The 13,862-nt window shown below is 35.7% G+C and overlaps 1 non-coding gene across 1 annotated transcript; it reads right to left on the bottom strand.

Annotated features, from left to right (window-relative positions):
* Positions 1-2,994: 2,994 nt before the first annotated feature.
* On the bottom strand, positions 2,995-3,125 carry LOC111759963 (small nucleolar RNA SNORA44). The gene has a single exon (XR_002793788.1). It is a non-coding gene; the product is annotated as a small nucleolar RNA SNORA44 (small nucleolar RNA).
* Between the last annotated feature and the right edge of the window lie 10,737 nt (positions 3,126-13,862).

The following is a 13,862-nucleotide window of genomic DNA, read 5'->3' as shown; positions in this document are numbered from 1 at the left end:
AATACGTAAAAGTTTAACTTCATGAAAACTCCCAAATATTTTTAAAATTGCTGCACCATTCTGCACTTCCTTCAGTAGTGAATAAAAGTTCTAGCAGCTCTGCATCCTTGGCAGCGTTTGATATTGTCAGCCTTTTTCATTTTTCTCATTCAAGTGGGTACATGGTGAGAGCTCATTGAGGCTTTAACTGATATTTCTCTGATGAGTAATACTTTGAACATTTTTCATATGCTTATTGGCCATTACTTTGTGAAGTATCTGTTCAAGTCATTTGCTTATTTAAAAATTGGATTGTCTATTTATCATTGGATTTATGAGCTCTTTATGTATTCTGGATATGCATCCTTTGTCAAATATATGTTTTGCAAATATTTTCCCCCAGTCTGAAACTTGGCTATTCACTTTCCTAATGGTTTCTTTTGATGAACTAAAATGCTTATTTTGATAAATTTGAATTTATTACTTTTCCCGGAGGTTTATTGCTTTTTGCGCAGTTTCTAAGAATTTTCTTATCCTCCAGATGTGAAAATATTCACTCAAGATTTTTTTTCTAATAACTTATTGGTCTGTTATCCATTTGAAATTAATTTTTTGTTTATAGTATGAAGTTGGAGTTGAGGTTCATTTTTTTTGATATGGAAGTCCAGTTATTTCCACATTTGTTGACAAGACTTTCCTTCCCCTCTGAATTTCTGTGTTTAAAATCAATTGATGTATGGGTCACCAGAAAATAGAATGAGGTTCGAGAATGGAAAGCTGAGGGTTACCTTGTGCAGAATTGGTAAAAAGGATGTGTGTTAATCTTTGGAAATGAATAGAAAAGGTGAAAGCCCAACATAATGCTTACAACTAGCTGAGTCTAAAAGTGGTTTAAAGGGAAAGTCTAAGGTCATGTATATTATTAAAAGGAAAGCTAAAAAATGTAACATGTGTCTGTATAGCATAGTAAAACCACATATGAAATAGGAATATGGGTAAAATTGCATATACAAAACAGTTTTTCTTTGAAGCTAAACAAATATATGTTAATACCACAAGATGTTAATATCAGACAAAAAAAAAAACCAACAAAACCACATTAGGTTAAGTGAAGAAACCAGACACAAAGTACTACTTATTGTATGATTCCACTGATATGAAATGTAAATATAAATCAATTTATAAATATGATATTAGATTAGTGGGTATATAGGGCTAGGGAAGGACTGCTAAGGGATGTGGAGTTTTTCTTTTTGGAGTAATGGAATTGTCCTAAAAATTTTTGTGGTGATGAATGCACAACATTCTGCTTATATTAAAGGCCATTGATTATACACTTTGGATAGATCATATGGTATGTGAACATATCTCAATGAAACTACTTAATAAATAAATAATTAATTGTGCAAGAATAGCCAGGAATAGCAGGGGAAGCATAGAGAGATTGAGAGGTGAAGAATTTTGTTTTTTTGTTTTTAATTATTATTATTGAAATAATGAAAATGCTCTTTAGTGATTGAAGTGCTGAATGTACAACTATGTGGTTATACCAAATAACATTGATTGTACACTTTGGGTCAATTGTATATTTTATTGATATGTATCAATAAAATTGATTTTAAAAAAAAAGCCAATTGACCTGTAAGTGCAGAGACCATTTCTGGACTCTTTATTCTATTCCAATGATCTATTTGTATTTAATTATTTGTTATATAAGTCATTTTAGGCCATAAATCTTTCAAGAAAAAATTCTATTTGGGAATTTTCTACATTTCATGAGAATGAGTGAAAGGCAGAAATTTAACTTTCATCCCCCAAATTTCATGAGGACGGAGACTTCAGCTTCCAAGAACAGTGCCTACATGTACCTTTTCCTTTTCCTCCCACTAGGTACAACTAATTGACTTTATGTAAGGCAAACACAAGAGAACTCTGAAAGGTAAATTGGCTAGGACCTTGGGACCCAAGGATCAACATGTGTTCCCTGGGTTTTCCTTTTGCCTCATATAGCCCAGGATGGGTATTAGAGAAGCTGGCAACCCAGAAAGTCTATTCTCTCTAGTTAAAGGAACAGGAAAGGAGAAGCCTACTAAGACAAAAACTTTTAGACAATAACTGCTCTACTCTAACCAAACACTACAGAAAAACACTTAGCAAAGGCTGAGTGGAGAGTCTAAACTTCCACCCTTGGCAGGTTGTAACAAGATGTCCAATACCCTGGTGAGGTGTTACAAGAGCATACCAAGTGGGAAACCTGAATTTTATCCCTACCAGGCAGTAAGGAAACAAAGTGAGGAGCCTAGAATTCCATCCACACCTAGCAAGAAGAGGAAGGCTCACCTCCCCCTCCTTGCTTTGGTGGTGTCAGAAGGTGCCTAGTGGAGGGACAGGACTTCCACAACCGCTCAGTGGAAACAATCTGTATTGTCAGTGAAGGCTATGTTTGGATGAGGCACCTCATCCCCTTTCACCTTGGGTGATGTCACAGAGACTACTAGGGATCCTGAACTCATCCCAATCCAGCAATAAGAAATACACCCTTTTGCTCCTAGATGTCATCAGAGGCTCTGTGGACTGCCACCCCCCACGTGGCAATAATAAGGTAGCTCCTTCCTTCATTCACTGGCATGATATAAAGAAGACCTGCTAAAATGTAATATATATATTTTTTCCATAGAGTAGTCTTTTATTGATCACCAACATACCAGACACAAGGAATAAAAGTACTAAGCAAAAAGCAAAGGGCTCTGATCATTAGATGGGAATTGTAAACACAATTCCCATCTAATGATCAGTAGGTATCTTTTAGCCTTCCACTTCTCACAGTGCTTCTCCCAATTCTAGGTCCATAATTACAGATGAGGGCAGCTTTCTAGGTATCACAGATCTGCTACAGCAAGCAAGCTAGTATCTTTAGACTTAGTAACACTGTGTGGAAACTCACAGGTAACCTGCTGAAAAAACTTGAACGCTCTGAGCCAGTTGAAATTGGAACACCTGGCCTAGGTCCTGAGACATTATAGGAAAGTTAAGTGGCAGCTGCAGGTCCTCTGCTGACCTGGGCTGTCATAGTCTCTCCAGGTTGCTCTTGCATACAGTTGGAGGTCCTTTTGCCACAAGCAACAAGATACCTTGGGAACATGCCAGTAAAATGTAATATTTTAATAAGATCTAACTCATAGCATAATACCTAAAATACTTAGGTTTAAATCTAAATAATTTATTACACCAAGAACCAGGAAGATCTCAAACTGAATGAGAAAAGTGAAGCAACATATGACAGACCACTGAGATGACATATTTATAATGATCTGACAAGTATTTTAAAGCAGTATCATAAAAATGCTACAACAAGCAATTATGACCACAGTTGAAACATGTAAAAAGTAGAAATTCTCAGCAAAAAATAGAAAATATAAAGAACTATATGGAAATTTTAGAATTAAAAACTACAATACTGAGAATAAAAATGTACTAGGATCAAGAGCATAATTGTTTTAGTTTTTAGGTTGCTGAAAGCAGATAACATGAAATGGGTTAGCTTAACAATGGGAATTTATTAGCTTACAGTTTGAGGCTAAGAAGAATGTCTAAATCAAGGCATTATCAAGGCAAAGCTTTCTTCCTGAAGACTGGCTGCTGGTGATGCTTGACTCCTCTGCCACATGGCAAAGCACATGGCAGCATTGCTGGTCTCTCCCTTCTCTTGTAAGTTTTGATGTTTTCAGCTTCTTACTTCTGTGGCTTTCTCTCTCTGTATTCATCCCATTTATAAAGGACTCCAGTAAGAGGATTAAGACTGAGTGAGGTGGGTCACACCTTAACTGAAGTAGCCTCATCAGAAGATCTTTCTTACAATAGGTCCACACGCACAGGAATGATAACTTTAAGAACATGATTTTCTGCTATACATACAATTCCAAACCACTACAAAGGAGAAAGAAGTAGTGAACTTGAAGATACAATAGAAAATATGTGAACAACAGAAAGTAAATAGGTTGGAAAAATAAGAACAGTCTCTGTGATGCATTGGATTATACAAAAGATCTAACAGTCATGTCATCAGAGTCTCAGAAGAAGAGGAGAAAATATTGGGCTTAAAAAGTGTTTGAAGAAATAATAGATGAAAATCTTCCCAAATTTGGCAAACAAGGCACCCATATGCCTACAGATTCAAGAATTTGGATAAACCCAAAAATATCCATGCCACAAAATCATTGGGAAACTTCTGAAATAAACACAAATGAAGAATCTTGAAAGAAGCCAAAGAGCAACAAAGCATTACCCATGGAAGAAGAGCAATTCAATGGAAGAGTATTTATCATCAGAAACTGTGGGAGCCAAAAGGAAGTGGACCAACATTTTTCTAGCCCTGAAAGAAAAAAAAAAAAGTCAATCAAGAATTCTGTATCCAGCAAAAATACCTTCAAGGATGAAGGGGAAATCAATACAGTCTCAGGTGAAAGAAAATCAAGAGAATGTGTCATGAGCACACATAAACTAACCCAATGGCTGAAGACAATTCTCTAAACAGAAAAAAAATGATTAAGGAAGGAATCATGGATTATCATAAAGGAAGGATGACCTCAGGAAGCAAATATATTGGTATGAACAACAGACTTCTTCTCCTCTTGAGTTTTCTAAATTATGTTTGATGGTTGAAGCAAAAATTATAACTATATAGTTTTCACTATATATAGGTAAAATATTTAAGACAATTGTATTATAAATGTGGAGGAAATAGGGGCCTTGGGAAATGTATGAATCTTAAAATTCATTCAAACTATTAAGATGTTAACATTATAGGTATTTGTAAGTTATATGTATATATATATCATTATATATATATATAATGCTTAGAGCAATCATTTAAAAAACTACACAAACAAATACATGCAGAAACACTAAAGATTTAAAAAATAGAACAAAAATGCTCAAGTAAACCACAAAACATCAGGAAAACAAGAACAAATAGAAAACAAAAAATAAAATGTGGAATGTAAGCCTCAGCAGTATCAATAATATCAACAATTGCATTAAATGTAAATGGCCTAAATATACCAATTAAATGACTGTAGCAGTTTGATATTATTGATGAATTCCAAAAAGAAATATTGGATTATGTTTGTAAACTGGTCTTTTCCTCTGGGCATATGAGATTATACTGGCTTCAGAGGTTAATTGATTAACCTCTTCTGTCAGTAGGGTGTTGAGTACCCACCACTTGGTGGGTGGGGACTCGCAGATAAAAGGCATGGCAAAGGACAGAGTTGGGTTTTTTTGATGTTGGAGTTTTGATGTTGGAGTTTGATGCTGAAGCCTTAAGCTGGAGCCCCAGGAAGTAAGCACAAAGAGGAAACAGAAGCAAGCCCCAGGAAGGGAGGAACCCAGGAAGCCTCAACCCTCGCAGACATAAGCAGACATCTTGTTCCAACATGTGAAAATAGACTTTGGTGAGGGAAGTAACATGCTTTATGACCTGGTATCTGTAAAGCTCCTACCCCAAATAAATGCCCTTTATAAAAACCAACCAATTTCCGGTATTTTGCATCAACACCCTTTGGATGATTAATACAATAACAGAAATAGAATGAATGAAAAAACACATCATCCAACTATATTCAATCTATAATAAACTCGCTTCAAAAATAATAATATGAGAGTGGATTTAGCTCAGTGATTGTGTGCCTGCTTTCCATGTATGAAGAAGTCCTGGCCTCAATCCCCAGTACCTTCTAAAAAAAAATAATGATAGAAGTAGGTTGGAAGCAAAAGATATAACATGCAAATATTAACTGAAAGATATCAAGATAGGTTATATTAATACAAAATAAAGTGACATCAGATCACCAAAAATGACTTGAGTCAGAAAGGGACATTATAAACCAAAAAGCAGATCTGTAAAATATGTGAACCAAAACCAGACAGAACTGAATAGAGATATACACAAATCCAAAATTTCAGTTGAAGACTTCAGCATCCCTCATTCAATAATTGATAGAACAACATTACAGAAAATTGTAAGACTAGAACTCAAAGACACCATCAACTAACAAGGTCTAATTGATATTTATAGAACATTCCCTAAAACAACAATAAAATACACATTATTTTCAAGTACCCATTGAACATATAACAGGAGAGACTACATCCTGGACCATAAAACAAACTTAATTTAACAGAATTGAAGTCATACAGAATGTGTTTTCAACTGCAATGAAATCAAAGTAGAAAATAATTTAAAGATTAGAGGAAAATCTCCAACTGCTTAGAAACTAAACAACAAATGTCTAAATAATAATCCATAGACCAAACAGGAAGTTGAAAAGGTAATTAAAAAATACATTTAGCCAAATGAAAATTAAAATACAACATATCAAAAATTGTGGAAAACTGCTAAAGCATTGCTGAGAGGAAAATTTATAATACTAAATGTGCTACAGAAAAGAGGAAGAGTCAAATCAATAATCTAAGCTCCTATATCAAAAACCTTGGGAAAGAGCAAATTAAATCCAAAAGAAACAGAAGGAAGGAAATAAAAACAAGAACAGAAATCAATAAAATTGAACATGTAAAAATAAGACGTAAAAATCACTTAAAGAGCTGTTCCTTTGAAAAGATAACAAAACTTATAAACTACTAGCAAGACTGACAAAGAAAAAGAAAAGACACAAATTACAATATCTGAAATGAAATAAGGGGTATCACTACAGACCCTCAAGACATCAGATAATAAGAGAACACTATGAACAACTCTTCACAAATAAATTTGACAATTTAGTTGAAGTGGACTAAAGCCTAGAAAATTCCAAATTATTACAAAGACCCATTAAGGAAATTTAATTTGTAATTTTAAAACTCAAAAAAAAGAAAAAAGAAATTTCCTAGTCCAGATGGATTCAGTGGAGAATTCTATAAAATATTTAAATAAGAATTTATGACAATTCTACACAATCTCTTCCAGAAAATAGTATGCCATATTGCATTGATATTAAAACTCCATATTGTGTTGATATTAAAACCAAAGAAACAAGAAATACAAAATTTAAAAATTTAAAAAAACAGATAAAGATAATACAAAAAGAAACCCTACAGACCAATAAACCACATGAATATGGATGCTAAAATTCTTAGTAAATAGGATTCAGTAACATATGAAAACAATTATACACCATGATCAAGTAGGGTTTACCCAGGGATGCAAAGGCAATAAATAATTGAAAATATCAATCAGTGTAATCTACCATATTAATAGGCTATCTGTAGCGACATCAATTGATAAAGAAAAAGCAATTCACAAAATCTAACACCCATTCAAGATAAAAGCTCTCAGAAAGGTAGTGATAGAGTATATGTCCTCAACTTGATAAAGAACATCTAAAGGCGGCGGACTTGGCCCAGTGTTTAGGGCGTCTGTCTACCACATGGGAGGTCCACAGTTCAAGCCCCGGGCCTCCTTGACCCATGTGGAGCCGGCCCATGGGCAGTGCCGATGTGCACAAGGAATGCCCTGCCACACAGGGGTGCCCCTGCGCTGGGAAGCCCCATGCGCAAGGAGTGCGCCCCATAAGGAGAGCCGCCCAGCGCGAAAGAAAGTGCAGCCTGCCCAGGAATGGTGCCGCACACATGGAGAGCTGACACAACAAGATGATGCAACAAAAAGAAACAGATTCCCCTGACGCTGACAACAACAGAAGCGGACAAAGAAGAAGATGCAGCAAATAGACACAGAGAACAGACAACCAGGGTGGGAGGGAAGGGGAGAAATAAATAAAAATAAATCTTTAAAAAAAACAAAAAAGAACATCTAAAAAAATGTATAGCTAACATTATGCTTAATAGTACAGGGCTGAATGTTTTCCCTCTAAAATAGGAAACAAGAAAAGGATATCCTCTCTCAACATTCTTATTCAACTTATGCTGGAAGTTCTAGGCAATGCAAAAAGGAAAAGAAAGGAAATAAAAGTGACACAGACCAGAAAGAAAGACATGCAACTGCTCCTATTTTCAGACATGATAGTGACATAGAAAATAAAAGGAATCTTTAAAAATAACTCTTAGAATAAATGAATTCAGTAAGATGCAAGATACAAGAGAAACATACAACAATCAATTGTATATTTCTATATACTAGCAATGTATACTGAAAATAAAAATACAATACCATTTATTAATACAATTGCTCAAAAATGAAATATTTAGATATGAATCTAACAAAGCATGCATAAAGCTTATTTTATACTGAAACTACAAAACACTGTTAAAAGAATTAAAGATGATTTAATAAATGGAGAAATAGTCCATGTTCATGTGTTGGTCAGCTCAATATACCAAGATGTGAATTAACTCAAATTAATATACTGTTTGAGGCAATACCTATGAAAATTCCAGCAAAACATTTTTAGATATAGACAAGATTATTCTAAAATTTATAAGGAAAGACAAAAGAAAAAACAACTAAAATAGCTATAACAATTTTGATGAAAGAAGAATAAAGTGGGATGTATCACCCTACTCTATTTTAAGTCTTATTGTATAGCTTTGGTAACCAATTTTGTGGTATTGGAAGAGGGATAGATACATAGGTCAATGGAATAAAATAGATAACCCAGAAATAGATCCATTCAAGTATGACCAACTGATTATTGACAAAGTGCAAAAGCAATTCAGTGGAGGGAGGACATTCTTTTCAGCAAGTGATTCTGGAGCAATTGCATATTCATAGGCAAAACAATAAACATCAACCTAATGAAACATTATACAAAAATTAACTCAAAGTGGACCTAGATTTAAATATAAAGCATAAAACTGTAGAATTTTTCAAAGATAACTTAGGAGAAAATCTTTGGGACCTAGAGTTTTGTGAAGCATTTTAGACATGATCACCAAAGGCATGATTCTTCAACTAAAAAAATCAATATATTGAACTTCAACAAAATTAAAAACTTGTGCTCTGCAAAAGACACTAAGTGGGAACTGGGGGCAAGATGGCTTCTGAATGAGTGCACCTTACAGTCTCTCCTGCAAAGAGGCAGCTAAGTGGGGTTGGAGTCTTGCTGGAGTGGGCTGTTGTGGGGGCTTGCAGGTCGAAGAATGTATGGACATTGATTTGGAGAGACAGTGATGGAGGTGGTGCTTGCTAAAGGTAGAATTGCGGCTTACAAGTACAGAGGTCAGAAGCTGTGGGCTGGTGGGACCCTTCCCGCTGGGGCTGGCAGCCATGGCGTTCCCTGAGAACTGTCAGTTGTGCAGCAGTGTTCCTGGGTCTCATGGTCCCCAGATATGTGGTCTCCAGATCCGTGTCCCCTGATCCCCCATAGCCCGTGTTCCACAGACCTATGTACCCTGGATCTGCACTGTCCCAGACTTCCCTTTCCCAAGTCCGGTGCTCCCGGAGGTCCAGGATTGCCCTAGCCCTCTGGTTTTGGACTGATTCTGTGGGTAGAAGGGATTTGTCTGGGGTTGCAGCAGAGGGGCCTGGCTAATACAGGATCAATTTTCAGGTGTTCCTCCCCCTTTTTTCCTTTCCTTTTTTTTTTTTTTTTTTTTAACGCTTGGAAAGCAGACCAGCTGGCTTGGGGAAAGTCTGGGAAGAGAGGAGTGGTGAATCTGTTGAGAAAGCCCAATTCACCTAAATGCCCTGGGATAGGAAACTTGGCCTGGGAGAAGGTGGAGTCAGAAAATCAACTAGCCCTCTCGTAGCACACCTAAAGGAGAGGGAATGTAGGAGGTGCTTTCCAAGCTTCCAATAGCATACTTGGCATTCTGGTGAGGTGTGGGTGCTCTCTCTCTCTGGAAATTAAGTCATTGTTTTCTGTGTGGAGCTGGTTCAACAAGGACTCACTTGAATCTCCTACCAGACCTCTCAGGCAGCTTTTCTGCTGCCTGGGAGAGAGGTGAGGAAGGGAGAAAGGGGGAACGTCAGATCCCTAAGCGAGGATTCCTTGCTTGAAACTTTCCCTAGTATTTGGTTGTTTTGTCTTGTTTTTCCTTCCTCTTTATCCTCCCAAGGCCTTTTTTCTTTTTTCTTTTTCTTGTTTACTTCCCCCTTCCTTTTGTCCCCCCTTTTTTCTCTTTCTTTCTCTTCTTTTTTATTCTTTTTACATTAGGCGCTGCAGAGAGCTCTCCACATATGCTGTATTTCCTCATCCTCCATTTACTGTTTTCTGTGTGTATTGATTTTGGCCACCAACACTATCCCCTTTCCTCTACATCATTCTATCCTCCATCATTGATTGTTTCTCTTACATTACACCTCTCTTTGTTTGCCCTCCTCTTTTTCTGATTTTTTGTTTCTAATAGCTTTGTTCTGTTTTCTGTCTTATATTCACTCTTTATATTATTGTCCTTTCTTTTCTATTTTCCTCTCTCCTGAACACACTGGCCTTTTAATTCACACTATATTCCTCCCCATATTCAGATTACTGTCTCATTCTACATACTCTACTTTTCTTTTTGTTATAACTCTACTTACCTTACATGAGTCTAATATCCATTCTCCTAGATCTCACATGGTTCCTCTGTTAATATTTACTCTCAATAATACTATTATTCATTTTCTTTTCTTACTCCTTTTGCTTTCTCTGGCCCTAATATTTTCCTTCAAGTGAACTTAGCCAACAACAAGGAAATAGAATAAGAAGAACAAAGTGACAAAGAGAAGACTTAACACACATGCAAAAACAACAACTAATTAAACTCCAAACTAGACAAAGAAGCTAAACAACTGATTAAATCTGTCAAGATAAAATGATGACCAGACAACAACAAAAAACTACAAACCAAACCAATAATCAGGAAAACATGCCCCAATCCAATGAACAAACTAAAACCCAGGAAGAGGAGCAGAACATCGAACAAGTAATTAAAGCTCTCAAAAGACATATTAAGGACCAATTTGATGAAGTGAAGGAAGAGATTAAGAATATGAAGAAAACAATTGAAGAGAATACAGAAGAAATTGCAGTCATACACAGAAAGATAACAGATATGATGGTGATGAACAGCACAAATCAAGAAATCAAAAATACACTCTCAGCAAATAACAGCAGACTCAAAGAGGCAGAGGAGAGAATTAGTGATGTGGAAGACAGTACACGTGAAATCAAACAGATAGTAGAACTGATTGATAAAAAGATAGAAAAAATCCAGCAGGGACTTAGGGACCTGAATGACAATGCAAACATATGCATTATAGGTATCCCAGAAGGAGAAGAGAAGGGAAAGGGGAAAGAGAAGGGTGTTGGAGAAAATAATGGCTGAAAACTTCCCCAAACATATTGAGGGAGATGGATATACATGTCCAGGAAGTACAACACATCCCAAACAGCACAAATCCCAACAGGCCTACCCCAAGACATATACTTGTCAAATTATCCAATGCTCAAGACAAAGAGAAAATACTAAAAACAACAAGAAAAAAGAAAACCATCACATACAAAGAAGGATCCATAAGATTAAGTGCTGATTTCTCATCTGAAACCATGGAGTCAAGAAGGCAATGGTATTACATAATCAAGGTACTAAAAGAAAACAATTTCCAACCAAGAATACTCTATCCAGCAAAGTTAGCATTCAAAAATGATGGAGAGTTCAAAATATTCACAGATAAACAGAAACTAAGCGAGTATGCCAACAAGAATCCTTCCCTTCAAGAAATACTAAAGGGAGTTCAGCAGGAAGAAAGAAAAAAACAAGAGAGACAGAGTTGGAGGAGAGTGTAAGAGCAACTAAAAAGACAAAAACAGAAAAAGAAAATCAAACAAAATATGACAAACACAAATCCAAAGAAAATATGGCTAATATAAGTAATTCCTTGAATGTAATAACACTGAATGTCAATGGATTAAACTTACCTGTCAAGAGACTCAGACTGGAAGATTGGATAAGGAAATGTGACCCATCCATATGCTGTCTACAAGAAACACATCTTAGACACAGGATTCATGGAGGTTGAAAGTGAATGTCTGGAAAACAATCTTACAAGCAAAAAAGGGCAGGAGTAGCTTTATTAATATCAGACAAAATACACTTTAAATGCAAAACAATTGTGAGAGACAAGATGGACACTACATATTAGTGAAAGGGATAATCTTTCAAGAAGGACAAACAATCATAAATATTTATGTTCCTAACAAGGGCGCCTACAAATACGTGAGGCAAACACTGGAAAAACTAAGTGAAAGAATAGATGCCTTTACAATTATAGTGGGGGAATTTAATATACCACTATCAACTTTGGACAGAACATCTCAAAAGAGAATCAATAAAGAAACAAAAACTTTGACCAATATATTAGAGGATCTGTACCTAATAGACATATACAGAACATTACACCCAAATACAGCAGGATATACATTTTTCTCAAGTGTACATGGATCATTCTCCAAGATAGACCATATGCTAGGCCACAAAGAAAGTCTCAATTAATTCAGAAATACTGAAATCATACAAAATAATTTCTCTGATCATAGTGGAGTAAAGCTGGAAATCTGCAAGGGCCAGAGGCCCAGATTTCACAAGATATGGAAATTAAACAGCACACTCATAGAAAAACAGTGGGTCAAGGAGAAAATCTCAAAAGAAATTAATAACTACCTTGAAACTAAAGAAAATGATAACACTACATAACAAAACTTATGGAATGCAGCAAAAGCAGTACTGAGAGGGAAATTTATAGCCATAAAGTCATACATCAAAAAAGAAGAAAGAGCTAAAATTGAAGAACTAACTGCACACGTGGAGGAATTATACACCATGACCAAATGTGATTCATTCCTGGTATGCAAGGATGGTTCAACGTAACAAAATCAATTAATGTAATACACTACATAAACAGATTGTAGGAAAAGAATCACATGATCATATCTATAGATACAGAGAATGCATTTGACAAAATACAGCACCCTTTCTTGATAAAAACACTGCAAAAGATTGGAATAGAAGGAAACTTTCTGAGCATGATAAAGAGTATATATGAAAAACCCACAGTTAACATCATTTACAATGGTGAAAACCTAAAATCTTTCCCTCTAAGATCAGGAACAAGACAAGGATGCCCACTATCAGCCCTCCTACTTAACATAGTCTTAGAAGTACTTACTCGAGCACTGAGACAAGAACCAGTCATGACAGGTGTCCAAATTGGAAAGGAAGAAGTCCAAATTTCACTATTTGCAGATATGATCCTATACATAGAAAACCCTGAGAAGCCTACAACAAAGCTTCTAGAACTTATAAATGAGTTCATTAAAGTCACAGGTTACAAGATCAATGCACAAAAATCATTAGCATTTCTGTACACCAATAATGAGCAAGCTGAGGAGGAAATCAGGAATCAAATACCACTCACAATAGTATAAAAAAACAAATACCTAGGAATGAATTTAACTAAAGATGTAAAAAACTTATACACAGAAAACTACACAACACTGTTCAAGGAAATCAAGGATGACCTAAATAAATTGAAGAATATTCCCTATTCATGGATTAGAAGACTAAATATTATTAAGATATCAATCCTACCAAAAACATGTACAGATTCAATGCAATCCCAATAAAAATCAACACAACATTCTTTAAGGAACTAGAGAAACTAACTATCAAATTTATTTGGAAAGGAAAGAAGTCCCGAATAGCCAAAGACATACTGAAAAAGAAAAATGAAATTGGGGGAATCATACTACCTGACTTCAAAACATACTACAAAGCTACAGTAGTGAAAGCAGCATGGTATTGGCACAAGGATAGACACACAGGCCAATGGAGCCTAATTGAGAGTTCTGATATAGATCCTCATATATACAGCCATATGGTATTTGAGAAGGCCACCAAACCCTCTCAACTGGGAGAGAATGGCCTCTTCAACAAATGGTCCCTAGAGA

This window comes from Dasypus novemcinctus, chromosome 3 (assembly GCF_030445035.2).
Source record: "Dasypus novemcinctus isolate mDasNov1 chromosome 3, mDasNov1.1.hap2, whole genome shotgun sequence".
Lineage (NCBI taxonomy): Eukaryota > Metazoa > Chordata > Mammalia > Cingulata > Dasypodidae > Dasypus > Dasypus novemcinctus.
The sequence above is the reverse complement of the archived record's forward strand: the minus strand, read 5'-3'. Positions and strand labels throughout refer to the sequence as shown.